The sequence below is a fragment of the Oncorhynchus mykiss genome, chromosome 6, assembly GCF_013265735.2.
Source record: "Oncorhynchus mykiss isolate Arlee chromosome 6, USDA_OmykA_1.1, whole genome shotgun sequence".
NCBI classification, from domain to species: domain Eukaryota; kingdom Metazoa; phylum Chordata; class Actinopteri; order Salmoniformes; family Salmonidae; genus Oncorhynchus; species Oncorhynchus mykiss.
Genome location: NC_048570.1, coordinates 73,493,250 through 73,518,536, shown reverse-complemented (window position 1 = coordinate 73,518,536; position 25,287 = coordinate 73,493,250).

The following is a 25,287-nucleotide window of genomic DNA, read 5'->3' as shown; positions in this document are numbered from 1 at the left end:
ATATTTCCTCCATCAATATATGTAGAAAAGATAATCTGATGTACAACAACACCACCTTCTGTGGTTCTTTATTTCACTTTTAAATCACAGTTGTCAACAGGTTTAAAATACTTTCAATGTTGAGGTTTTTCAAAGTGCAGGAAATTACAACAGAAATAGGAGTTTAATTCTCCTGACAAAGACAAGGCCATGTTTGAGTCATGATCGCCTTCCCAGTTTCAGGGGGATCTGACCTGTACCAGTTTCAGGGGGACCTGACCTGTACCAGTTTCAGGGGGACCTGACCTGTATCAGTTTCATGGGGACCTGACCTGTATCAGTTTCAGGGGGATCTGACCTGTACCAGTTTCAGGGGGACCTGATCTGTACCAGTTTCAGGGGGACCTGACCTGTATCAGTTTCATGGGGACCTGACCTGTATCAGTTTCAGGGGGATCTGACCTGTATCAGTTTCATGGGGATCTGACCTGTACCTGTTTCAGGGGGATCTGACCTGTACCAGTTTCATGGGGATCTGACCTGTATCAGTTTCAGGGGGATCTGACCTGTACCAGATTCATAGGGACTTGACCTGCACCAGTTTCATGGGGATCTGATCTGTACCAGTTTCAGGGTGATCTGACCTGTACCAGTTTCATGGGGACCTGACCTATATCAGTTTCAGGGGGATCTGACCTGTATCAGTTTCATGGGGGGGGGATCTGACCTGTACCAGATTCATGGGGATCTGACCTGCACCAGTTTCATGGGGATCTGACCTGCACCAGTTTCAGGGGGATCTGACATGTACCAGTTTCATGGGGACCTGACCTGTATCAGTTTCATGGGGACCTGACCTGTATCAGTTTCATGGGGATCTGACCTGTACCAGTTTCATGGGGACCTGACCTGTATCAGTTTCATGGGGTCTGACCTGTCTCAGCACACCTTTCTGCCCTAACATTACTTTTTTCAGTGCTAGAAACTTTATAGTTCTGAAATGTGTCAACTCTCTCTCGCTCTCTCCATGCTCCCCAACCCTATACAGTAAGCCACTCATCATGTGGATATCAATCACCATACAGTGTGCATTTAAATTCACACCACATATACTGTAGATCCAGGAGGATGTCCATCAGGACATGCACTGGGAGGATTGCAAGCAATCCACTTTGTGAAGAGACTAACATGTTGGAGAGCACATCTGTGGAATCATTCACCCTTAGCAATTCAGATTGCTATGGCTATCACCAACGCTAATGGCTGTACCTGGTGGCCCTTCCTTCATGGGACCTACGTTTTGTGTAGTTAGATTTGGCAGCAATTCATTCCAGGAAGCATCAGTAGCTGACTTCTCTATTTTATCAGCCCCTGGTTAGAAGCTGGCCAGAAAATAATTCTGCAGCAATTACCATATGTTGTGATTGTGGTTTTGGACCAGCACCGTGACATCTGTGTTATATTGGCATCTGGGGCACACTGAAGCAACTTCCACAGGCTACATTCCTTCTCTGCATCTACTGAACAGGTGCTCTCTTCAACATGGCTCTCCTACAGAGGATTCAGGGCTAACCAAAGCACTGACTCTCTGCCTACCCTGTTAAAGGTTTTATTTACACTGACAGCATGTTTGTAAAATAGTAATTACAGAAAAACAGACTTTAAGAGGATTGCACAAAGTAAGAGCACTGTAATTCCATTACACTCCCATCACTTGTTAGTTCTCTCACTGCACACAAAAGTCAATCGGAATAATTAATTTGACTAAAACAACAGAAAATAGTTAAGACATTTTATTCACTGACAGAATCAATGGTTTTGTTATTATCAACAGAGTTGGGCTTTATCCTGCTTTTTTTCTGGGGCCTGTTTAAAATGTGTGGAGGACTTAGAGGGATAACAGGACTTAGAGAGTTGTCCCTAGGCCATGCCTGCCTCAGCCTAGACAAAGCCCCAACTAGAGGCCGGCTCTCAACATCTTTACACACTGTACTGAAGACACCCCGTTAGACTACTCACACGCACACACACACATACACACAGAAATACAGACAATCCGCTCCTCAGGACCAGACAGCCTGTTCTCTCATTACCTTTGAAAGAACTAAACCCACACAGAAACACACACATACACACACATTTCATGCACACAGTAAACGATGAGGCGTTTGGAATATCTACAGGGAATTCTCTGACACAAACAATCAATTATTTCTTTAAACTTCTTCCATTCATCATAATTTGTCTGAGATGACAGTCTGGAGCAGGTGTTAACCTGGCTCAGTGGTGAGAGGAGAGGAGAGGATAGCAGCCCGCTGGGGTCTCAGACAGACAGAGTCTGCATCTTAAATGGCACCCTATTCCCTATTTAGTGCACTACTTTTAACCAGGGTCCATAGGGCTCTGGTCAAAAGTAGAGCACTATATAGAGAATAGGATGCAATTTGAGATGCTGCCAGAGACTTTGTGTGCCGTGTGTCCCTGTGTTAAATTATGTTTCCCCCAGGAAGGGACTGGGAGGGAGCAGCAGGGCTGTCCTGGCCTGTCATACAGCCTCTCACTCCTACAATAAACCAGACCATCATCACATCAGAATGCCAACTGTCACAGAGCCCTGCTATCTGTTCCAGAATGGTTCTATGCTTTCCATGTTCTGGTCGGAAGTGTTATGCATGTTTGATGTGTTTCACCTCGTCACAGGAAGAGGGGCCTTCCTGTCCTTGTCACTCTGCTGTCCTCCTCCTGCTACAGAGAATAGAGCACATACGTGATCAACTCTGTAAGTTATAGGAGCTTGACCAGACGTTATTTCAATTTCTGCATCAAAGAATTATCGGCCATGACATGAACACATGAGGGGGCTTTTAAGTCAATTGTGGCAGCAATGTCAACTCACTAATTTATCAGGCCTGTAGCAATTAATATATTAATCCATTAAATTCATAAAGCATTAGGCTCCATAAAGCAGTCAAGTGATCCAATTACATTGCTCATGTAAAAGTGTGACACAATAGAATTATAGGGATAGCTTTATCTAATACATAAATACATAGACGTACGGATATCTAGGTAAAGTGTGTCAGCTATACCAGAGGATCACAACTTTGATAGGACAACAATCCTGTGTAATATATGGCACGGAGACATACACACAGTGCTGAAATGGTGGACAAAGTGAAAGCAATGAAACGAGAGAACGATTAGCTTAGTCAGTTGGACAGGAGGTTGAAAAATATCTAATAATAATCGTGCAATACTGAGTAAGTTAGGAACTGCAGAATAAAATAGGATTCTCCAAGGAGAAAATAAAAACGAGGAGAAAAAAAGAAATCTAGAATCTGTTCCAAAATGACAATCTGTTTTCAAGATGTGTATAATTAGATGACCAACGCATTCTAACATCAGTGGAACAGTGCCTGGGTCCTCGGGAAAAGGAAACGGCAAGAATTAAACACTTTGACCACAGGATAATGTTTATAATGCATAATGGGAAGAATAAGTACATTTAAAAAGAGCTATTTAAGGTCTTTAAAAAGGGATAGGATAAACACTGTTTTATAAGCAGAATGATAATCAGAATTAGATTTTACAAAGCTGTAAATCATAATGTGAACCTCAGAGAAAACGTCACAGGGCTTGGAAGGGAATGATCTAAAATGCTAGTTGAAGAAGAATAAAACTTTCATGGTTTTTAAAATAAATGAATTATCTTCTAAATTACAGGCCTCATTATAGAAGGATCCTGCCACCATTATCATCATTAAAAACAGATGGGCTACTTATATACTCAGCATGCCCTCATACTATGTAATGCAGATTCATATTCATGACCAGGATGATCTATTCCTATAGATTAATTAAGTGTTCAGGGATATTTGAGTTTATCACAAATGTATCAAGTGGAGATTGACTTTTGATCATTAAGGGGGAATTAAATCACAGTATTTACAGTCATTTCCCTGACATGAGGAAAAAGGTGAATTTTCATATGGATTATAAAAGCCAGGCAAAGTAATGTAATGTAATTGCTATTAAAGGTAAAAGGAAATTCAATATACGGGGAGATTATACTATATATTTTGATTCATATTTTTCTTTTATGTTATTTTATCACTGAAACATAGGCACTGATCCTCAGTTACAGACAAATTACCTACCATGTCAAAGCTGTTCCACAGTGAGTGACAAAGACTAGCATGAAGCCAAATGAACAAGGACAAGCAGGAGAAAGTTCACATTCATATTCAATATTTAAATTCAATGTGTGAGAGTGTGAGCCGAGTGTGAGTGCTCGGTGATCGCAGCGCACTGCTCTGCTGCTTGAAGTACTGTAGATTGCTGGCTTTGACATTTCCCCATTGTGCACAGCGGTGCAGCAGGCAATAATTAAATATCAGGTGCATAAGCTGCTCTTTAATTTGACATGTGTGCTCCAGGCAATAAACACACGTGGTGCAATGGGGGCAGAGTAATTGCAGAGGAATAAAATATCGTATCAAGAGTGAGCGGATCATTGTATCAGGTACCTGATGACAGCTCATTTGATCATTACGCCAGGGCTAAAGAGGTTGGCTAATTAGTTGCCATTAAAACTCACCCTCTAATCAGGGGTCGCTCTTGCATAAAAAATGTCCTTATCTCCAGATGAGTGAACAATGCCCTTAACCCTTTCATGCCTAGGCAAGCTCCCCTCCTGCAGCTATTTGCAATATAAATTAGGCACTAGGATGTAGTGAAAAAAAATGGAGGGGGCGGTTCTTCTGTATTGTCATTTTACTGTCTGTAGAAGATAACTGTTAATCCCTTCAGCAGAACTACTTAGATAATATACATTCCTCTACTATGGATACTTTGGAGTGGTTTTGGTCTATTCATAGCTCTAGTGTTGTGAACTGAGGTGAGATTACAGGTATTGAAAATCCCACCTACTACTGACGTAACAACAAATCAAATCAAATCAAATCAAATGTATTTATATAGCCCTTCGTACATCAGCTGATATCTCAAAGTGCTGTACAGAAACCCAGCCTAAAACCCCAAACAGCAAGCAATGCAGGTGTAGAAGCATGGTGGCTAGGAAAAACTCCCCAGAAAGGCCAAAACCTAGGAAGAAACCTAGAGAGGAACCAGGCTATGTGGGGTGGCCAGTCCTCTTCTGGCTGTGCCGGGTGGAGATTATAACAGAACATGGCCAAGATGTTCAAATGTTCATAAATGACCAGCATGGTCCAATAATAGTAAGGCAGAACAGTTGAAACTGGAGCAGCAGCACGGCCAGGTGGACTGGGGACAGCAAGGAGTCATCATGTCAGGTAGTCCTGAGGCATGGTCCTAGGGCTCGGAGGCTCAGGTCATCCGAGTGAGAGAAAGAAAGAGAGAAAGAGAGAATTAGAGAGAGCACACTTAAATTCACACAGGACACCGAATAGGACAGGAGAAGTACTCCAGATATAACAAACTGACCCTAGCCCCCCGACACATAAACTTATGCAGCATAAATACTGGAGGCTGAGACAGGAGGGGTCAGGAGATACTGTGGCCCCATCCGAGGACGCCCCGGACAGGGCCAAACAGGAAGGATATAACCCCACCCACTTTGCCAAAGCACAGCCCCCACACCACTAGAGGGATATCTTCAACCACCAACATACCATCCTGAGACAAGGCCGAGTATAGCCCACAAAGATCTCCGCCACGGCACAACCCAAGGGGGGGGCGCCAACCCAGACAGGAAGATCACATCAGTGACTCAACCCACTCAAGTGACGCACCCCTCCCAGGGACGGTATGAAAGAGCCCCAGTAAGCCAGTGACTCAGCCCCTGTAATAGGGTTAGAGGCAGAGAATCCCAGTGGAAAGAGGGGAACCGGCCAGGCAGAGACAGCAAGGGCGGTTCGTTGCTCTAGAGCCTTTCCGTTCACCTTCCCACTCCTGGGCCAGACTACACTCGATCATATGACCCACTGAAGAGATGAGTCTTCAGTAAAGACTTAAAGGTTGAGATCGAATTTGCGTCTCTTACACGGGTAGGCAGACCATTCCATAAAAATGGAGCTCTATAGGAGAAAGCCCTGCCTCCAGCTGTTTGCTTAGAAATTCTAGGGACAATTAGGAGGCCTACGTCTTGTGACCGTAGCGTACGTGTAGGTATGCATGGCAGGACCAAATCAGAGCGATAGGTAGGAGCAAGCCCATGTATGCTTTGTAGGTTAGCAGTAAAACCTTGAAATCAGCCCTTGCCTTGACAGGAAGCCAGTGTAAGGAGGCTAGCACTAGAGTAATATGATCAAATTTTTGGTTCTAGTCAGGATTCTAGCAGCCGTATTTATCACTAATTGAAGTTTATTTAGTGCTTTATCCAGGTAGCCGGAAAGTAGAGCATTGCAGTAGTCTAACCTAGAAGTGACAAAAGCATGGATTAATTTTTCTGCATCATTTTTGGACAGAAAGTTTCTGGTTTTGCAATGTTACATAGATGGAAAAAAGCTGTCCTTGCAATGGTCTTGATATGTTCTTCAAAAGAGAGATCAGGGTCCAGAGTAACGCCGAGGTCCTTCACAGTTTTATTTGAGACGACTGTACAACCATTAACAACAGATGGTATTATTTTCTCAATGTTCCATAAAAAAGAGATGTGGTTCAGGCTAGGAGTTCAACCAAAGCAGAGGAAGAATAAGTCAGTGGAGTGAGATTAAAAGAATGCTTATGCAACATGGCACGGATGCATTATGTCAATAGGAGTAAAGAATTAATTCTTCAGAGCTCTCCCTTGTGAGAAGGCCCCTGTCGTCTGTGGAACTAAAGGTTCCTCTTGCTGTGACTTTCAAGGATGGCAGAAAGTGCTCTGGTGAGAGCCCCATGCAATATTAGCTGACAGCCCCATATAAATAATGAGGCACATAATGCCATGTGCGAGCGCTAGTGTCTCCACAAGGGCTTTCAATAGGTGCACCCTTGCCGCTACATTTCCATTTTGTTCAACAAAGAGCCAGTCTTCACAGACGACTTCTGTCTGAAAGCTTTGCCTGATCATTCTTTTATGTGCCACTTCCCAGAATGCACAATATTCACAGGACCTCATGATAATAGGCTCGTCGGGACACCGGGAGGGAAGAGAAAGAGGCGTCTTGTCGGAGTGCATACATCCAGGCCTGGCCCCGGGGAGAGGGCCATGCCGTGCGACACTCCAGTCACAGGAAGCCAGGGGACTGCCGTGCAGTGTGCCTGACTCCTCTTCCCCCCCATCATGGTGGCTAATGGCTGCCATGTTTGAGAGAAGGGGCTGTGCTGGTGCCTCAGCCTGGGCTGATGTAAGAGGAGATCCATTAGAGGTCGTAAGCACACACAGGCTGGGCCGGGGTGACGGTCGATTGATAAGACTGTAAGGGAAGTGAGGCGGAAGTAGCTTTTGCCTCTTTCTTTCCTGACTCCCCTCCACAAGGACTGCTTTAACTAGACTGAAATGGAGTGGAAAATTGATGGAGATGTCTTGCATTGTGATTGTACTTCTGGACTGTGTAAAGTACTTCTGGGCTGTGAGCAGCTCTGGTAGAGGGTAGGCCTCTGTTTTGAAGTGGTCAGAAAATTGACCATATTCTCTTGAGCAATCGAAGACATCTTCAATAGTTCCCATCTGTGTCCAATATTGTGTTATAACTCGGATGCGACATGTAAACATGGGCACAGCAGCATCGCTACAGGCACAATCCACTGTTTGCTCTTGAAACACTGTGAACCAATTACACAATGCTGATGGGAGCCTGTCTATTGACATTTTTCACTCTTTCTAAACCTGTCTATTCCTAGACATCTCTCAGAGAATAATACTCTACTCTATGTTGTACCATTTCTACAGTCATTGAGAAATGCCCTGCTGCCCGAATGATTGCATTTCACTGGCAAACAGTACTGTACACATCTTAATTAGATTAATTCAGAGACAATAATTTACTGGGGAGCCATTGGGAAGCTGAGAGCTGAGAGCCCATCCATATGCTACTAATTTCCTGCTTTATTCATTGTGTGTTCTGGCTTTGTGTGGGAGGCTCCACAACTTCCATCTTTCTGACAAATCAGCCAAAATAGCAACGCAAACATTTTCCTTCTCCTTCTTTTCAGCCCAGTTAAAATATCACAGGATTGTATAAATTAAGACTGTCGAAAAATGTCATTAATAATGAAACATGCATACTATTTCTCAATCCTGTTTCTCCTTATAAATAAATGATAATTTGTTTCTCTGCATCGTTACACAAAGGCCTGAGACTACTCTCCAACATTCTAATTATTTTGAAATAAATACAACATGAATAGATTGAGTGTCTTATCTCACGCTTTCCCCCATTGGTTGACATGAAAACAGAGAGGAACTAGAGAGGTAGTATGCTCCAATAGGATGCTGCTGTTGACACTGAAAGTGAAAAAGGATCAGTGAAGGTTCTCAAAGGGTGAGGATCAGCAGAATTAAAGCAAAACGATTCGTTTGGACATTACAGAACTTTCTTTAAGTATCCTAAAACAGCAAAGCAGACTCTATGGAACATCTCTCTGGGACTCATCAAGCTTAGCTTATTTACTAAGAATAAGCTTTGACCTTTGAATCAATGCAGAATAGAGAAAGGGGAAACAGCGTGGGGTTTATTTTTCAGGGCCTGCAACATCTACAGCACAAACACTCCACCTATCTAACCACTAAGCTGTCAAAGAGCAGGGCTTGGGCTTGTAAACACACAGACAGTATGTAACATTACCATGGGTGAACTGGTATTACATTTGGCTCTAGCAGCAGCAATAGCTCTGCAGGCCCTCAGCTTTCCACATGGAGAATAGAGGCTGGGACACAATGAGAGAGATCATTACCAGACCCAAGAGCATACAACATGTACAAAATAATATTCCTGCACATGATCATTTTACCCCTCTGCTAATGACAACGTTTCACACTATAATAATTGTATTTCTTGATAATTCAAAAAATTCCACATTGATTAAACATTTACAAGGTACTCAATGATTCATGAGATTTGTTTAAATGTACACATACAGTGCCATAGAATTTTTCCAGATTTTGTTGTGTTACAGCCTGAATTTAAAATGGATTAAATGGAGATTTTTGGTCACTGGTTTACACACAATACCCCATAATGTCAAAGGGGAATTAGGTTTTTCAAAATGCTTTACAAATCAATTAAAAATAAAAAGTTTAAATGTCTTGAGTCAATAAGTATTCCACCCCTGTCTGGAATACAGTTATGGCAAGCCTAAATAAGTTCAGGAGTAAAGTAAAGGGGGTATTAACAGGGACACAACTTTCCCTGGGGACATGACCCCCCCACATTCTCAAATTGCTAAAGCTTAAGACAAACTTCTAAAGTTGATTTCCAAACTGGTTGATAGAGGCTTTTCCTGATGACCCAAAACATGTAAAACAAAAATGTGAGGAAAATCTGGGAGACACTATTGATGATGAATGGATACAGAGATGTTTGAATGCCCAGTCATGTTCATATAATCTCAGAAATAAATTACTGCAGTTTAATCCATAGAACATACTATATTCCAGTGAACGTGAATATAATGCACTTTCATGAGGTCTGGATGCCTTATATGGAATACTGTACGACAAAAGGAGTCTGTATTGAAAACATGCCCACATCAGGGAGCTACCTATTTATGCCATCCCTAGCTACTGGGCTGCTCAGTCCTGGCCCTGGGGATCTGCCATACTGTTGGTTGTCACTCTGGCCTTGGACTAACAAACCTGAAAACAATGATGTATGTTTCACTAAGATCTTAAAGCTGAGTGGGGTGTGTTGTGTTGGGGCGCTGCAGTGCGGAGGCCCCTAGAGGCGGAACGGGGTGATCCAGCTATATTGTGTGCAGTAAAAAGCTCTACAGCATTATCAAATCAATTCAACTTTTATTGGTCACATACACGTGATTAGCAGATGTTATCGCGAGTGTAGCGATATCTAATATCTAATATCTAACAGGTAATATCTAACAAATTCCACAACATATACCCAATACACACAAATCTAAGTAGGAATGATTTAGGACTATATTCATATGGACGAGCGATGTCAAAGCGGAACGGACTAAGATGCAGTAGAAAAACAGTAAATACATATGAGATGAGTAATGCAAGATATGTAAGCATTATTAAGTGAATGAGATACCGTAGAATAGTATAGAAAACAGTATTAACACATGAGATGAGTAATGCCAGATATGTAAACATTATTAAAGTGACTAGTGTTCCATTCCTTAAAGTGGCCAGTGATTCCTAGTCTATGTCTATAGGCAGCAGCCTCTAATGTGCTAGTGATGGCTGTTTAACAGTCTGATGGCGTTGACATAGAAGCTGTTTTTCAGTCTCTCGGTCCCAGCTTTGATGCACCTGTACTGACATCGCCTTCTGGATGATAGCAGAGTGAACAGGCAGTGGCTCGGGTAGTTGATGTTGACTTTGCGGTTTCGGGCGGTGCAGTTGCCGTACCAGGCGGTGATACAGCCCGACAGGATTTTAGGTGACAAGCCAAATCTCTTTAGCCTCCTGAGGTTGAAGAGGCTCTGTTGTGCCTTCTTCACCACACTGTCTGTGTGGGTGGTCCATTTCAGTTTGTCAGTGATGTGTACGCCAAGGAACTTGAAGCTTTCCACCTTCTCCACCGCGGTCCTGTCGATGTAGATAGGGGGGTGAACCCTCTGCTTTTTCCTGAAGTCCACAATCATCTCCTTTGTTTTGTTGACGTTGATTGAGAAGTTGTTTTCCAGGCACCACACTCCCAGAGCCCTCACCTCCTCCCTGTAGGCTGTCTCGTCATCGTTGGTAATCAAGCCCACTGCTGTTGTGTCGTCTGCAAACCTGATGATTGAGTTGGAGGCATGCTTGGCCACACAGTCATGGGTGAACAGGGAGTACAGGAGGGGGCTGAACACGCACCCTTGTGGGGACCAAATGTTGAGGATCAGCGGAGTGGAGGTGATGTTTCCTACCTTCACCACCTGGGGGCGGCCCATCAGGAAGTCCAGGATCCAATTGCACAGGGCGGGGTTCAGACCCAGGGCCTCGAGCTTAATGATGTGCATGGAGGGTACTATGGTGTTGAATGCTTATCTATAGTCAATGAACAGCATTCTTACATAGGTATTCCTCTTGTCCAGGTGGGATAGGGCAGTGTGCAGAGTGATGACGATTGCATTGTCTGTGGATCTATTGGGGCGGTAAGCAAATTGAAGCGGGTCTGGAGTGGCAGGTAAGGTGGAGGTGATATGATCCTTAACTAGTCTCTCAAAGCACTTCATGATGACAGAGGTGAGTGCTATGGAGCGATAGTCATTAAGTTCAGTTACCTTTGCTTTCTTGGATACAGGAACAATGGTGGCCATAGGCCTATGACATTAATTATGACACCCTCTTTAACTATGACACCCTCTTTAATTTGGGACAGTGAATATTTTTTTCTTCTTTTGGCTCTATACACCAAAAGTTTGGATTTGAAATCAAACAATGACTATGAAGTTAAAGTGCAGACTGTCAGATGTTAATTGGGGGTATTTTCATCCATATCAGGTGAACCGTTTAGAAAGTACAGCACTTTTTGTACATGGCCCTCCCATTTTACGGGAGCAAAAGTATTGGGACAAATTAATTTTATGTATATTAAAGTAGTTAAAATGTAAGTATTTGGTCCCACATTCATAGTACACAATGACTAAATCAAGTTTGTTACACATTTGCTGTTTGTTTTGGTTGTGTTTCAGATTATTTTGTGCTCAATAGAAAATAATGGTAAATAATGTGTTGTGTCATTTTGGAGTCACTTTTATTGTAAATAAGAATAGAATATGGTTCAAAAATGTTATATATTAATGTGTTTGCTACTATGATTACAGATAATCCTGAATGAATAGTGAATTATATCTCTTATCTAACTTTCTCACTCATCGTTATTCACGATTCATTCAGGATTATCCATAATCATGGTAGCATCCACATTCATGTAAAATGTTTGTCCCATGTTTCATGAGCTTAAATAAAAGATTCCATAAATATTCCATACACACACAAAAAAAATATTTCTCTCAAATTTCTGTTAGTGAGCATTTCTCCTTCACAAAGATAATCCATCCACCTGACAGGTGTGGCATATCAAGAAGCATGACCATTGCACATAGGCACCTTGTGCTGGGGACAATAAGTGTGCAGTTTTGTCACACAACACAATGACACAGATGTCTCAAGTTGTGAGGGAGCGTGCAGTTGGCATTCTGACTGCAGGAATGTCCACCAGAACCTTTGCCAGAGCATTTAATGTCAATTTATCTACCATAAGCTGTCTCCAACATAATTTTTGAGAATTTGGCTGTATGTCCAAGCAGCCTCACAACTACAGACCATGTGTATGGCGTCGTGTGGATGAGCGGTTTGCTGATGTCAACGCTGTGAACAGAACGCCCCATGGTGGCGGTGGGGTTATGGTATGGGCAGGCATAAACTACGGACAACGAACACAATTGCATTGTATGTGGACACTTGATCGTTGAACATCTCATTCCAAAATCATGGGCATTCATATGGAGTTGGTCCCCCCTTTGCTGCTATAACAGCCTCCGTTTTTCTGGAAAGGCTTTCACTTGATGTTGGAACATTGACGTGGAGACTTCCTTCATTCAGCCACAAGAGCATTAGTGAGGTCAGGCACTGATGTTGGCCGATTAGGTCTGGCTCACAGTAGGCGTTCCAATTCATCCCAAAGTTGTTCAATGGGGTTGGGGTCAAATCAAATCAAATCAAATTGTATTTGTCACATGCGCCGAACTTAACAGGTGACAGGTAACCTGACAGTGAAATGCTTACTTACAAGCCCTTAACCAACAATGTAGTTTGGAGAAAAATAATAACAAACAAATAATTAAAGAGCAGCATTGAAATAACAATAGCGAGGCTATACACAGGGGATATCGGTACAGAGTCAGTGTGCGGGGCCACCAGTTAGTAAAGGTAATTGAGGTAATATGTACATGTAGGTACATTATAGTTATAAAAGTGACTATGCATAGATAATAACAGAGAGTAGCAGCAGTGTAAAAGAGGGGAGGGGGGGCAATGCAAATAGTCTGGCTAGCCATTTGATTAGATGTTCAGGAAGCTGTTTAGAAGCCTCTTGTACCTAGACTTGGCACTCCGGTACCGCTTCCGGTGCGGTAGCAGAGAGAACAGTCTATGACTAGGGTGGCTGTAGTCTTTGACAATTTTTAGGGCCTTCTTCTGACACCGCCTGGTATAGAGGTCCTGGATGGCAGGAAGCTTGGCCCCAGTGATGTACTGGGCAGTATGCACTGCCCTCTATAGTGCCTTGCGGTCGGAGGCCGAACAGTTGCCATTCCAGTCAGTGATGCAACCCGCCAGGATGCTCTCAATGGTGCAGCTGTAGAACCTTTTGAGGATCTGAGGACCCATTCCAAATCTTCTCAGTCTCCTGAGGGGGGATAGGTTTTGTCGTGCCCTCTTCACGACTGTCTTGGTGTGCTTGGACCATGTTAGTTTGTTGGTGGTGGACACCTTGGAACTTGAAGGTCTCAACCTGCTCCACTACAGCCCTGTCGATGAGAATGGGGGCGTGCTCGGTCCTCCTTTTCCTGTAGTCAATCACAATCATCTCCTTTGTCTTGATCACGTTGAGGGAGAGGTTGTTGTCCTAGCACCACACGGCCAGGTCTCTGACCTCCTCCCTATAGGTTGTCTTGTCGTTGTTGGTGATCAGGCCTACCACTGTTGTGTCATCTGCAAACTTAATGATGGTGTTGGAGTCATGCCTGTCCGTGCAGTCATGAGTGAACAGGGAGTACTGGAGGGGACTGAGCACGCACACATGAGGGGCCCCCGTGTTGAGGATCAGCTTTGTGGATGTGTTGTTACCTACCCACGATCCAGTTGCAGAGGGAGATGTTTAGTCCCAATGTCCTTAGCTTAGTGATGAGCTTTGAGGGCACTATGATGTTGAACGCTGAACTGTAGTCAATGAATAGCATTCTCACATAGGTGTTCCTTTTGTCCAGGTGTGAAAGGGCAGTGTGGAGTGCAATAAAGATTGCATCATCTGTGGATCTGTTGAGGCGGTATGAAAATTGAAGTGGGTCTAGGGTTTCTGGGATAATGAAGGTTACCTTAGTGTTCTCGGGCACAGGGACTATGGTGGTCTGCTTCAAACATGTTGGTATTACAGACTCAGACAGGGAGAGGTAGAAGATGTCAGTGAAGACACTTGCCAGTTAGTGCATGCTCGCAGTGCACGTCATGGTAATCCGTCTGGCCCTGCGGCCTTGTGAATGTTGACCAGTTTAAAGGTCTTACTCACATCGGCTGCGGAGAGCGTGATCACACATTCACACATGCTCTCATGCATGTTTCAGTGTTACTTGCCTCGAAGCGAGCATAGAAGTAATTTAGCTCATCTGGTAGGCACGTGTCACTGGGCAGCTCTCAGCTGTGTATCCCTTTGTAGTCTGTAATAGTTTACAAGCCCTGCCCCATCTGACAAATGTCGGAGCCGGTGTAGTACGATTCGATCTTTGTCCTGTATTGATGCTTTGCCTGTTTGATGGTTCATCTCAGGGCATAGCAGGATTTCTTATAAGCTTCCAGGTTAGAGTCCCGCTCCTTGAAAGCGGCAGCTCTACCCTTTAGCTTAATGCGGATGCTGCCTGTAATCTATGGCTTCTGGTTGGGGTATGTACGTACAGTCACTCTGGGGACGAGGTCATTGATGCAATTATTGATGAAGCCAGTGACTGATGTGGTGTACTACTCAATGCCATTGGAAGAATCCTAGAATATATTCCAGTCTGTGCTATCAAAACAGTCCTGTAGCTTAGCATTTGCTTCATCTGACCACTTTTTTATTGACCGAGTCACTTGTGCTTCCTGCTTTGATTGTTGCTTGTCAGCAGGAATCAGGATGATAGAATTAATGTCAGATTTGCCAAATGCAGGGTGAGGGAGATCTTTGTACGCATCTCTGTGTGTGGAGTAAAGGTGTTCTAGAGTTTTTTCCCTCTGGATGCACATTTAACATGCTGGTAGAGATGAGGTAAAACGGATTTAAGTTTCCCTGCATTGAAGTCCCCAGCCACTAGGAGCGCCGCCTCTGGATGAGCGTGTTCCTATTTGCTTATGACCGTATACAGCACATTAGGAGCGGTCTTAGTGCCAGTATCGGTTTGTGGTGGTAAAAGACAGCTACAAAGTGTATAGATGGAAACTCTCTAGGTAGATAGAGTGGCGGATGGCAGGTAGCCTAGTGGTTATAGGGTTGTGCCAATAACTGAAAGTTTGCTGGATCTAAATCTCTGAGCTGACAATGTAAAAGAATCTGTTGTTCTACCCCTGAACAATGCAGTTAACCCACTGTTCCCGGGTAGGCCGTCATTGTAAATAAGAATTAGTTCTTTATTGATTTGCCTAGTTAAATTAAAAATAATTGTGTGGTCTACAGCTTATCATAAGATACTCTACCTCAGGTGAGCAAGACCATGAGACTTTCTTAGATATTGTGCACCAGCTGTTGTTTACAAATAGACTGCCAGCCCTTGTCTTACGATAGGCTGCTGTTCTATATTGCCGACACAGGGTATAACCCGCCAGCTGTATGTTATTCATGTCGTTGTTCAGCCACGACTCAGTGAAACATAAGATTTTTTTTTAAATGTATGTCTTGTTGGTAGGATATACGTGATTGTAGTTTGTCCACTTTATTATCCAGCGATTGAACGTTGGCCAATAGTACCAATGGCAAAGGCAGATTAGCCACTCGGCGCCGGATCCTCACAAAGCACCCCGATCTCCTTCCGCGAAACCTCCGTCTACTTCTGCGAATGATGGGGATGAGGGCCTGTTCTGGTGTCTGGAGTAAATCCCTCTCATCCGACACGTTAAAGAAAAAATATTTGTCCAGTTCAAGGTGAGTAATCACTGTTCTGATATCCAGAAGCTATTTTCAGTCATAAGAGACGGTAGCAGCAACATTTTGTACAAAATAAACAATGCGTAAAAACAAACAAAATAGCTACCATTTAACGGCAGCCATCCCGTCCTGCGCTATCCATGTGCTTGTCTCCACCCCCTCCAGGTGCCACCCATCTTCCCCACTTATCCTCTGGGTATTTATACCTGTGTTTTCTGTCTGTCTTTGCCAATTCGTCTTGTTTTTCAAGCTTATCAGTGTTTGTCATGTCAACTCCTGTTTTTCCCAATCTTTTTTTCTCGTCCTCCTGGTTCCTCCTGGTTTTGCCTGTCCCGACCTGTACCCGCCCACCTGACCACTGCCTGTCCCTGACCCTGAGACTGCCCGCCGTCCTGTACCTTTGCACTACTTCTGCATTACCATCCTCTGCCTGACCTGACCCTGAGCCTGCCTTGACCTGTCGTTTGCCTGAACAGCTACAATAAACATTATTACTTCACACAGTCTACACTTGGGTCTTACCTTGATTCCTAATAAGTAAGGCTATTCTACTGCCAATGCTCTCCTATGGAGATTGCATGGCTGTGCACTCTATTTTATACACCTGTCAGGAACGGGTGTGGCTGAAATAGCAGAATCCACTAACACTCTCTGTGCATAATAGTGTTTAACATGATTTTTGAATGATTACCTCTGTACCGCACACATACAATTATCTGTAAGGTCCCTCAGTAGAGCAGTGAATTTCAAACATAGATTCAACCACAAAAACCAGGGAGGTTTTCCACTGCCTCACAAAGAAGGGCACCTACTGGTAGATGGATAAAAAAAGCAGACATTGAATTTCCTTTTGAGCATGGTGAAGCTATTAATTACACTTTGGATGGTGTATCAATGAACCCAGTCACTACAGAGATATAGGCATCCTTCCTAACACAGTTGCTGGAGAGGAAGGAAACTGCTCAGGGATTTCACCATGAGGCCAATCATGACTTTAAAACAGTTTCATAGTTTAATGGCTTTGATAGGTGAAACTTCACAATTATTTTGCATTTCAGGGGTATACTAATAACTGAAGAACATGTTTTTTTCCGAAGCAACGAGTGAAGCAAGAGGCACATGAAAACAACTTTAATCAAAATATGAGTGATGACAAAATACTAAACAAGTCAAACAAGTCAATGAAGTGAAAGGCAATAGTTGATGTGAAAAAGTATCCAGTACAATGTAATTGTACATTTTCTATGGCTCCCTGTTAAAATAAAGGTTAAATAAAATACATCTAAGTAGAATCAGTGTGTGGGTGCATGTGTGTGTGAGCGCCCTCGCTCGCTCAAAGAGAGAGCATTGTCTGTGCGCGGGAGTGTTCCTGGGGCCCTTTGAAGGGCTGAGGCTGAGCTGCCTGTGATAATTAGAGAGCAATGACCTTCTCATTAGCTCCAGGAGGCAGCTGGGATACCCCCTTCTCTCTTCATGGATGCCCACCCGCCACACAGACAATCTTGGAATATCAAAGCAATTCTCTAAGATATTTATTAGAGCCAAAATTACAAAAACACATAGCAAAACCTTTGAATTACACCCCCTAATGTATGCAGAGCCAAATGAATGGCTACGCTTGCCCCCCTAACCCCCTCCCTCCTCTTCTCTCTTGTCGCTTAAATTTTTCATTACAAATTTCCGGGACTTCAAAGTAGCATCTCACAGCCAGTCCCTTTCTTCTCTCCTGTGTGACAAAGACCTGTCAAAAACTGTCCCCGTGTTTGGTCCTGTCATCTTCAGCTCCTCTTGCATCTAAAGGTCAAATACCTTGGTTTAAATACAGCACAGCGCCGCTCATCTGGCAAGGCCGAGGGGAAAAAGAGAAGAAAACGCAGCAGAAGACCTCTAAAAGGCCTCTAATTAATGTTACTTATTGATTTTGCTTTACTGTGTGATGTACTCTATGAAAAAAATATGAATCTAGAAGGAGCTCTCATTAAAATCATTAGCGGCTTGATGTTAGCCGAAAACATCTCACTCTTTAGGCTTCTGAGAGCACATTCACAGGTTCTCCTTTAATGTAACAAGAATGGTCTGGGTGTGCAGGGACTGGGAGGTAGAGAGAAGGGGGTTGCTGCTTATTCTGTTTCAGATAAATGGGAAGCAACAATGCCCCTCTGTTTTAAACAGGCTGGACCAGCGCCCAAACTAACCCAGACACGAGATGGTGAACCTGGTCTTTGCTGAGAGGGTTTTTGACATGTTCGTTTGAATCCTGCTTTCTGAGAGGCCTCAGAGGAGGAAATGCGTTGGTGTTGCTGAATAGGAGGGATAGAAGAGACAGGGTTTAATCAGAGGACAACACAGGGAGACCTCCACAATTATCACACTGAGATGCCCAAACTACAGCTTAATACTTTATATACACAATATGGTAGAATTCAAATGTTATTTAACTAGGCAAGTCAGTTAAGAACAAATTCTTATTACAATGACAGCCTACTGGGGAACAGTGGGTTAACTGCCTTGTTCAGGGGCGGAACAGATTTTTACCTTGTCAGCCTTGCGATTCAATCCAGCAACCTTTTGGTTACTGGCCCAACGCTCTAACCACTAGGCTACCTGCCGCCCCAAATTATATTGATCTGCTCCTATAGGTACACAAGGCCATTAGGAGTGAAAAATGAATGACAATCGATATTTTCAGTATTCTCTGTTCTATTGAAAAGAAAGTCCTATAAGCCATCATCCCAATTTTTATTTTATTTATTTATATATTTTTTATTGAAATATAATGAAAAGGACCAGAGCACTGGTCTGCCGATGGATAGTGTTCATGTTGAAAAATGCAACTACTGATAACAATTCAAGAGGCTCTTCGCTGGCTCCTTTTAATGAGTATACATTAGTGTCTATATTGAAACATGTCTGTATTGTTGTGCATCAAGAGAGGCAGCAGACATCAGCTTTCACCAACATATTCATCACCAAGACATAACAAAGTTCATTGAGCAGTCATTTGAGAGCAGTTGAAGTGCATGTGTCCATACAGCAGAATGGTAAGGTAAGATACAAACATGCTTCAGTACAGGTTAACAATATCAGTGAAGTAGAGGAGTATAATGATTGATAATGAGCATCCAAATAGGGTAAGGTGTAAGCCCTCCCCTGTACACAAAAACAAACCCCAGCCATTAGTGCTGGACAGAGCCAATTAAAACACAACTTTTTCTTACCTGTTTCACAACAAATTAAGAAATTAAAGCACCGTTAAAAACTGCCATTAGGCCTACAGTGTAAATAGATGGGAGGATGAGGAGAGGGCAAAAAATACCAGACAAAATTATACCAATTACAAAATTATATACTAAGTACTACACATGATCGAGGGATACTACAGAGTGTATTAAAGTATTCTACAGTATACTACAGTTTACTACTGTTTACTACAGAATACTATATAATTATCTAGTAAGTACTATAGTATTCTATAGTAAACTATATACATTTTTTTGTGTGTGCAGGTCTGAAAACTAACAGACCAGAATCAAGATTAATACACTGACTTTTCCTTGGTTACAGATGTTGATTGGAAATGACATGAGGTTAAAAATGGTAATCGCTCATTGACTCTAATCAGGCCATGACTGATTCTCATTGAGGAAGGAAAAATTATTTTGTGAATTACGTTGGTCAGCATGTTAGTGGATGCATATGAGCGTATAATTCTCTCCAGGTCTTGAGAGAGATATGGAGATAGGGCTTGTGTGACTGTCACATGCCAGAGCTCTGACACACAGCATACGGAGTGTTAAGGAGCCCGAGTGCCACCCAACCTAAACCATTAGGCTTCTCTAAGCAGCTAGGAGGCTTCCTGCTACACCTGCACATCTCCCTCCTATATGAAGTGCTGCTGTATAAATTAATCACACGCAACCTTATGCACTTTGATGCAATTTATAATGCACATTAATGAGGGCTGACAGCTGTAACTAAAAGGCAGAATGATCACTTACAATTCAAATAAAAATCACAGCGCAATAACAGAAGTCATTTGCATGACTTTTTTCCATCTCTCTGTTTTCATCTTCCTCCAGCTTTGATTCCTGCTGTTTTATCAAAGGCGAAGCGCGTGTGAAAAGACTAAACGATCCGCAAATTGGAGCAACACTTGTGCTCTGTCTTACCGGGAGCATTGTGATGTATGAGGACTAATTGTACATTGTGCGACAGTATGGCAGCGGATAATAAAACAGCCTTCTCACCTCATTTCAATCTGAATGACTTATCAGTTTCCTTTGTCAATTCCCTGCTTGTTGGTAAAGACACACATCATTCATACATCACACCCAAGTTTATGAAACATTGTACGCCCTTTCCTTTTGGAAGGGGAGCATTTTCTTTGATAACTACAGATTGTTCATGCAGAAACATCCCAGAGATTTCATTTATAACCAAATACTGTACCCCAGAATCACAAACATCGTCTGAAAAACATTCAGGCTGACCTTCAGTTGTGCAAATTAAATGTTGGGCATGTGTATCTGTGATGGTGTAACTGATTTCATTCTTCATTATGGTCTGTAATGGCATTTCTCAGCTGTCAGAGGCATTGCAGGGGGCTGTGAGGCCTGGGAGGATTGGGATGCATTAACCATCCTACCCAGAGCAGAGCTGGTGGGGGTTTAGATCCAGAGCCCAAACAACTACAGTAATGATGAGTGTTTATGGCAAAAACACATACAACAAAAGCCACTAAATATGGATACAATATGTTGTGTGTGTGGCTCTGCAGAGGGAATGCAGCAAAGGGAGGTTGGTGAACTTCCTGGCTTCAGAACAAACCCATATTTCTCCCACCCAATAAAGGGGTTTAACAGGATCCTAAAGATTGAATTAAGATGTCAGCTGGTGTGGGTCACTTCCAGTGCAGGGTCTAGAATGGAAGATATACAGTACCACTACAAAGGACCCAGCTGGAACAGTTGGAACAGTGAGGACAGGCCCCGAGAGGAGGCATGGTCCAGCCCCTGATTTACACACACAGCTCCACTGTAAAACACTGCCATTTTAAAGACATTTGCAAGGCAGAGAGCAGCCAAAGCGGGATGGAAGTGCTGCCCTGGAGGCTACAGCGGAATGTCCTCGTCATGGCGGGTCGGCTATCAACATTAGGCTCAAGACAGCTCCATCCAAACAATGAGCCTTTAAAAAGACAAGACTAATGGAGATTGACCTGAACTGGGGCTTACAGTACAATGTGAGTGTGAGTCACTTTAGGAAATAGTTTGCACATATAGACATCAGACGTCCTTGTTTGTCTTAGGAGGAGCAAGTGGGGACACACTAAACACATGTATGTATAAACCTTCCAAACCGCAACTTCTCAAACTTCATTAATTCCCCCTCCGGCCTCTCTCGTGACTGGAGATGTCTTCTATAGACCAGAAAACAAGAAGAGAAACTAGTCTTATCTTCTGATGCTCCTTTTCTCGTGGCCTGTCATCCTGGTATCTTAGGGCCTTTTAGCATTTCACAACAGATGAGATCTTAAGGACCACTCGTCTTCAGGGAGGGGAAAGGACTGAAGGCAGAGGGGGACAGACACAGATGAGTGACAGACCCTCTGGGGGCTGCAGTCTCTCTCTCTCTCTCTCTCTCTCTCTCTCTGGGTATAGAGTTTTCCTACAGTTCGTTAGGCTGTCTGATCTTCATCTGGCCTCCAAGTGGGATCCTACAATGCCTGGCAATGCCTGACAAACAACTCAGTTTGCTCAACTCCAAACAGCCAATGGTACCAATGATTTGTGGTTCTGTAGAGAAAATAAAGACAGAACTGTATCTGACCCATCTGGTACCCGTCAGCTTCACTTGGTTTCATCCCATATCACTTCATTTTTTTCCATTTTGTAAGTGAAGTACGATAGGATATGGCACTGTACATGAACTGGACAAATCACACAAATGTAGCTGATATTGGGACTGGGTGTGTCATTGGTTGAGGCTACACACGGTTTTCAGTTTCAAAAGTGAACTTTGATGACAGAATTGTGTGATTTTAATGGAATAGGCATTCACAAAAAAATAGTACAAATTGGCGTGGACAACCGAATATGCCCCTGTGGATCTGTACTTTTACCCTGGCATGGTACGGGTACTCTGGTGGAGGTGAGAGGAGAGCTGAGAGAAGAGCTGAGAGGAGAGCTGAGAGGAGATCTGAGAGGAGAGCTGAGAGGAGATCTGGGAGGAGAGCTGAGAGGAGAGCTGAGGGGAGATCTGAGAGGAGAGGTGAGAGGAGAGCTGGGAGGAGAGCTGGGACAGTGTTCAGTGGGAGGAGGGGAGGAGGGATCTGGGTCATGAACACTGCATGTCTTCCCTAATACTTCTCCATATAAGGCCAACCAAGTGAAAACCCAGCACCTTTGTTACAAATGTATCCACTGTCCATAATTAAAGGCTCATTATTTGGACCAGAAGATTGCTGTGATTCCAAAATGAATTTGCTACTAATGCATGAGGCGAAATAGATGTCTAATAGCTAGCCACTGAAGGAAGGGTGGATACATGCCCGTCATTCCTATTCAGTTGGACAAAAATTGAAAGATGTTTCAAATAAAATATTTGCTACCATTGTCTTGTCAAAGTACTTGTCAAAGTACATCTGAGGTTTTGTATTCTTTACAAGAATTCAAACAAACGTCGGAGAGAAAAAGAGCTTGTTATCTCAGACCTTTCAATCGAGACCTTTAAAAGGGAAAGAAGAACTTCCAACAGATCTGACCTGAGTCACAGTACAATCAACCAAACACCTACACCTTGGAGAGAAAATAATGACATGAGAGCCAATTTAGGTGATGAACCACAGAGCATGCACATACAGCATGCACATACAGTATCAACATGAAAATAACCAGATCTATTACCCACGGGACAGTGTTGGCATGATAATACTATCATTGTCCTGCAGCTATGCAGAACTCCAACATCCCTATCAACTAAATCCAGGAAGAAGCCAGTGAGGAGGAAGTCAGAATAGAGACATTATGCCTTTTAGGATTTTTTAACTATGCATAATGATTTCTCTCCTTGATGTCAGGCTATTATTGTTGTTTGTTGTTGTTATGGTTTGCAGAAAGAAACAACTGAGAATTAGCTCTGTGTGTGCGTGTGTGTGTGTGTGTGTGTGTGTGTGTGTGTGTGTGTGTGTGTGTGTGTGTGCGGCTCAAGGAGCTGCCGCTGATGTAAACAGAGTGAGGGTAAACACACAGACAGCTCACACTCTTCATTGTTATTATCCTGTTTGTATAATTAGTCTTAGAAATTGCTCACATCAAAGCCATCCTCCCCTTAAAGACTTCCACGGCTGAGCTACAGGAGGGGTGTGGAGCGGGGAGCGGGTGTTCCCCTCCCGTTAAGAGACGTTAGCGTGGATTAGCAGGCTGTTTGGGGGGCTTTGAGCCTGCATGGGTGAACAGGGGCTTTGGCAAACACAGGAAACATGTGCATTGCTGTGTTGTGGTATCTCCTGGCTATCATTTACCATTCCGTGTTCCTGTCATTGTGTTACTCCTCCCAGAGGGCCACAGGGCCGTGTTTTATACTGTTTGATTATAAACCTGCTCAAGTCAATAAGTGTCTCTCTTTGCTCTGAATGGTCTGGATGCACACAATATTGTTCTGAGGCCCTGCATGTCAACCTGAACCAGGAGGCTGCTGGATTAAGGGGAGGAGCGTAAGAAAGCCACAGAAACACAGTTTGGGTTCTTATCCATACTGAATCATAGAGACAAACTGTAACTACTGAAGTATCACCAGTGCAGAAAATGTCTATTTTTATCCTCCAGTCCACACCCTTTTCAGCACTGGTGAATATTGCATTGCTTAAAAATTGCAGTTAACTTTTTGTTGGAATATAGGCTACATTACTTTGGATGACGTCTCTAACCTGCTCTGACTGTGTATCAGAGTTAAAGTGCCAGAGAGGAACTGCTGATTCTGAGCGAACAATGACGCCCAGAAGTGATGAGAGACAGAAATGTCAGAGTGTGTTTGCGGCAGTTTGATTGACAGAACCAAAGCTGCCTCTGCCATCAATTTAATGGCAATTATTATTTAATGTATACTACTTAAAAGCATATGCAAAATTAAGATTTACTCACAAAAAGCACATTTGATGTGGTATTTAAAGAATAATATGCATAATATATTGATCATTAATATTTATGCCTCAGAACTTCAAGTATGTTTGTCTTAGGCTACTTTTCCGCTGAAAGCATTGACTCTCATCATCTCAATTAATAACTAAGAAAGTTACTGTGGAAGAGGAGGAAGTAGCACAAAACTGGAAGTTTTTTTACACGGAGGAGAAAAACCTGCCATGCAGAATTTATCTCAAAGAGAGATGTACTTATGTGTAAGAACAAGAGGCTGGACGGTTTATGTGTAATGCACAGTACAAAATAAAAACATATTGGTTGTTTCAGGAGATTATTTAAAAGAAGCCGTTATGTAAAAAGACTGCTTCAAATATAATCCTTAGTCATTTTATTGTTAAAGAGACCTACAGTTCAGATTCTGTGTACTCATGTGAATGAGTGGTGAGTGGACATGGAAATACTTGAAAGTACTATTACATTATTCCATTCACTCGTGATCTTGCTGAATTGGGGGGGACACATCAACCTGCTCAAACATTTCCTGATGCTGTCTTTCTGTCTTTGTTGCACCATTCCTGGCTTTAGGATAGTGTTCTAGTAGTGATTGACACCCAGATGAGAGTTTGACTGTCATGGCCAACACTGCAAGCCGTGTTAATGTAATTAAATTATGAATGAGAGCATGAATATTACAGCAGTTTGGCAGAGATCTGGGGATTGAGCTACGCTCTGTTTGCTTTCCACTGTCAACAATCCTACCATTTTAGTCACTCCTGTTCATCCTGAATACACACTAAAACACAATGTAAGACAATTCTAACAAGGCTGTAATATTGATTTTGGGCATATCTGAGTATAGCATTGCAAGTGTACTGTGTCTTCTGATATGATCATGTACAGGGAGGCATTCATTAGGCAGAGGAGAGGACCAAAGTGCAAACATATCTTAGAAAAGGGCCAGGACTAAAGTGAAGAGATAAAACAAACGTGCTTATTTTATTAGCTAGCAGTCCCCCGGGGACTGAGAATCCATGAACTGACAGCACCCATTAAACATGTCATTCTAGACAGAGGGAAACTTTGTACACAGACAGTGTGTTGTTAAAAAGATGAGCATGCCCGTGGAAATTAATTAAATAAATAAAAATACTGATTAAATTTTAAGCAGCCGGCGGGCCGATATTTGCCTGAGGCATGTTTGT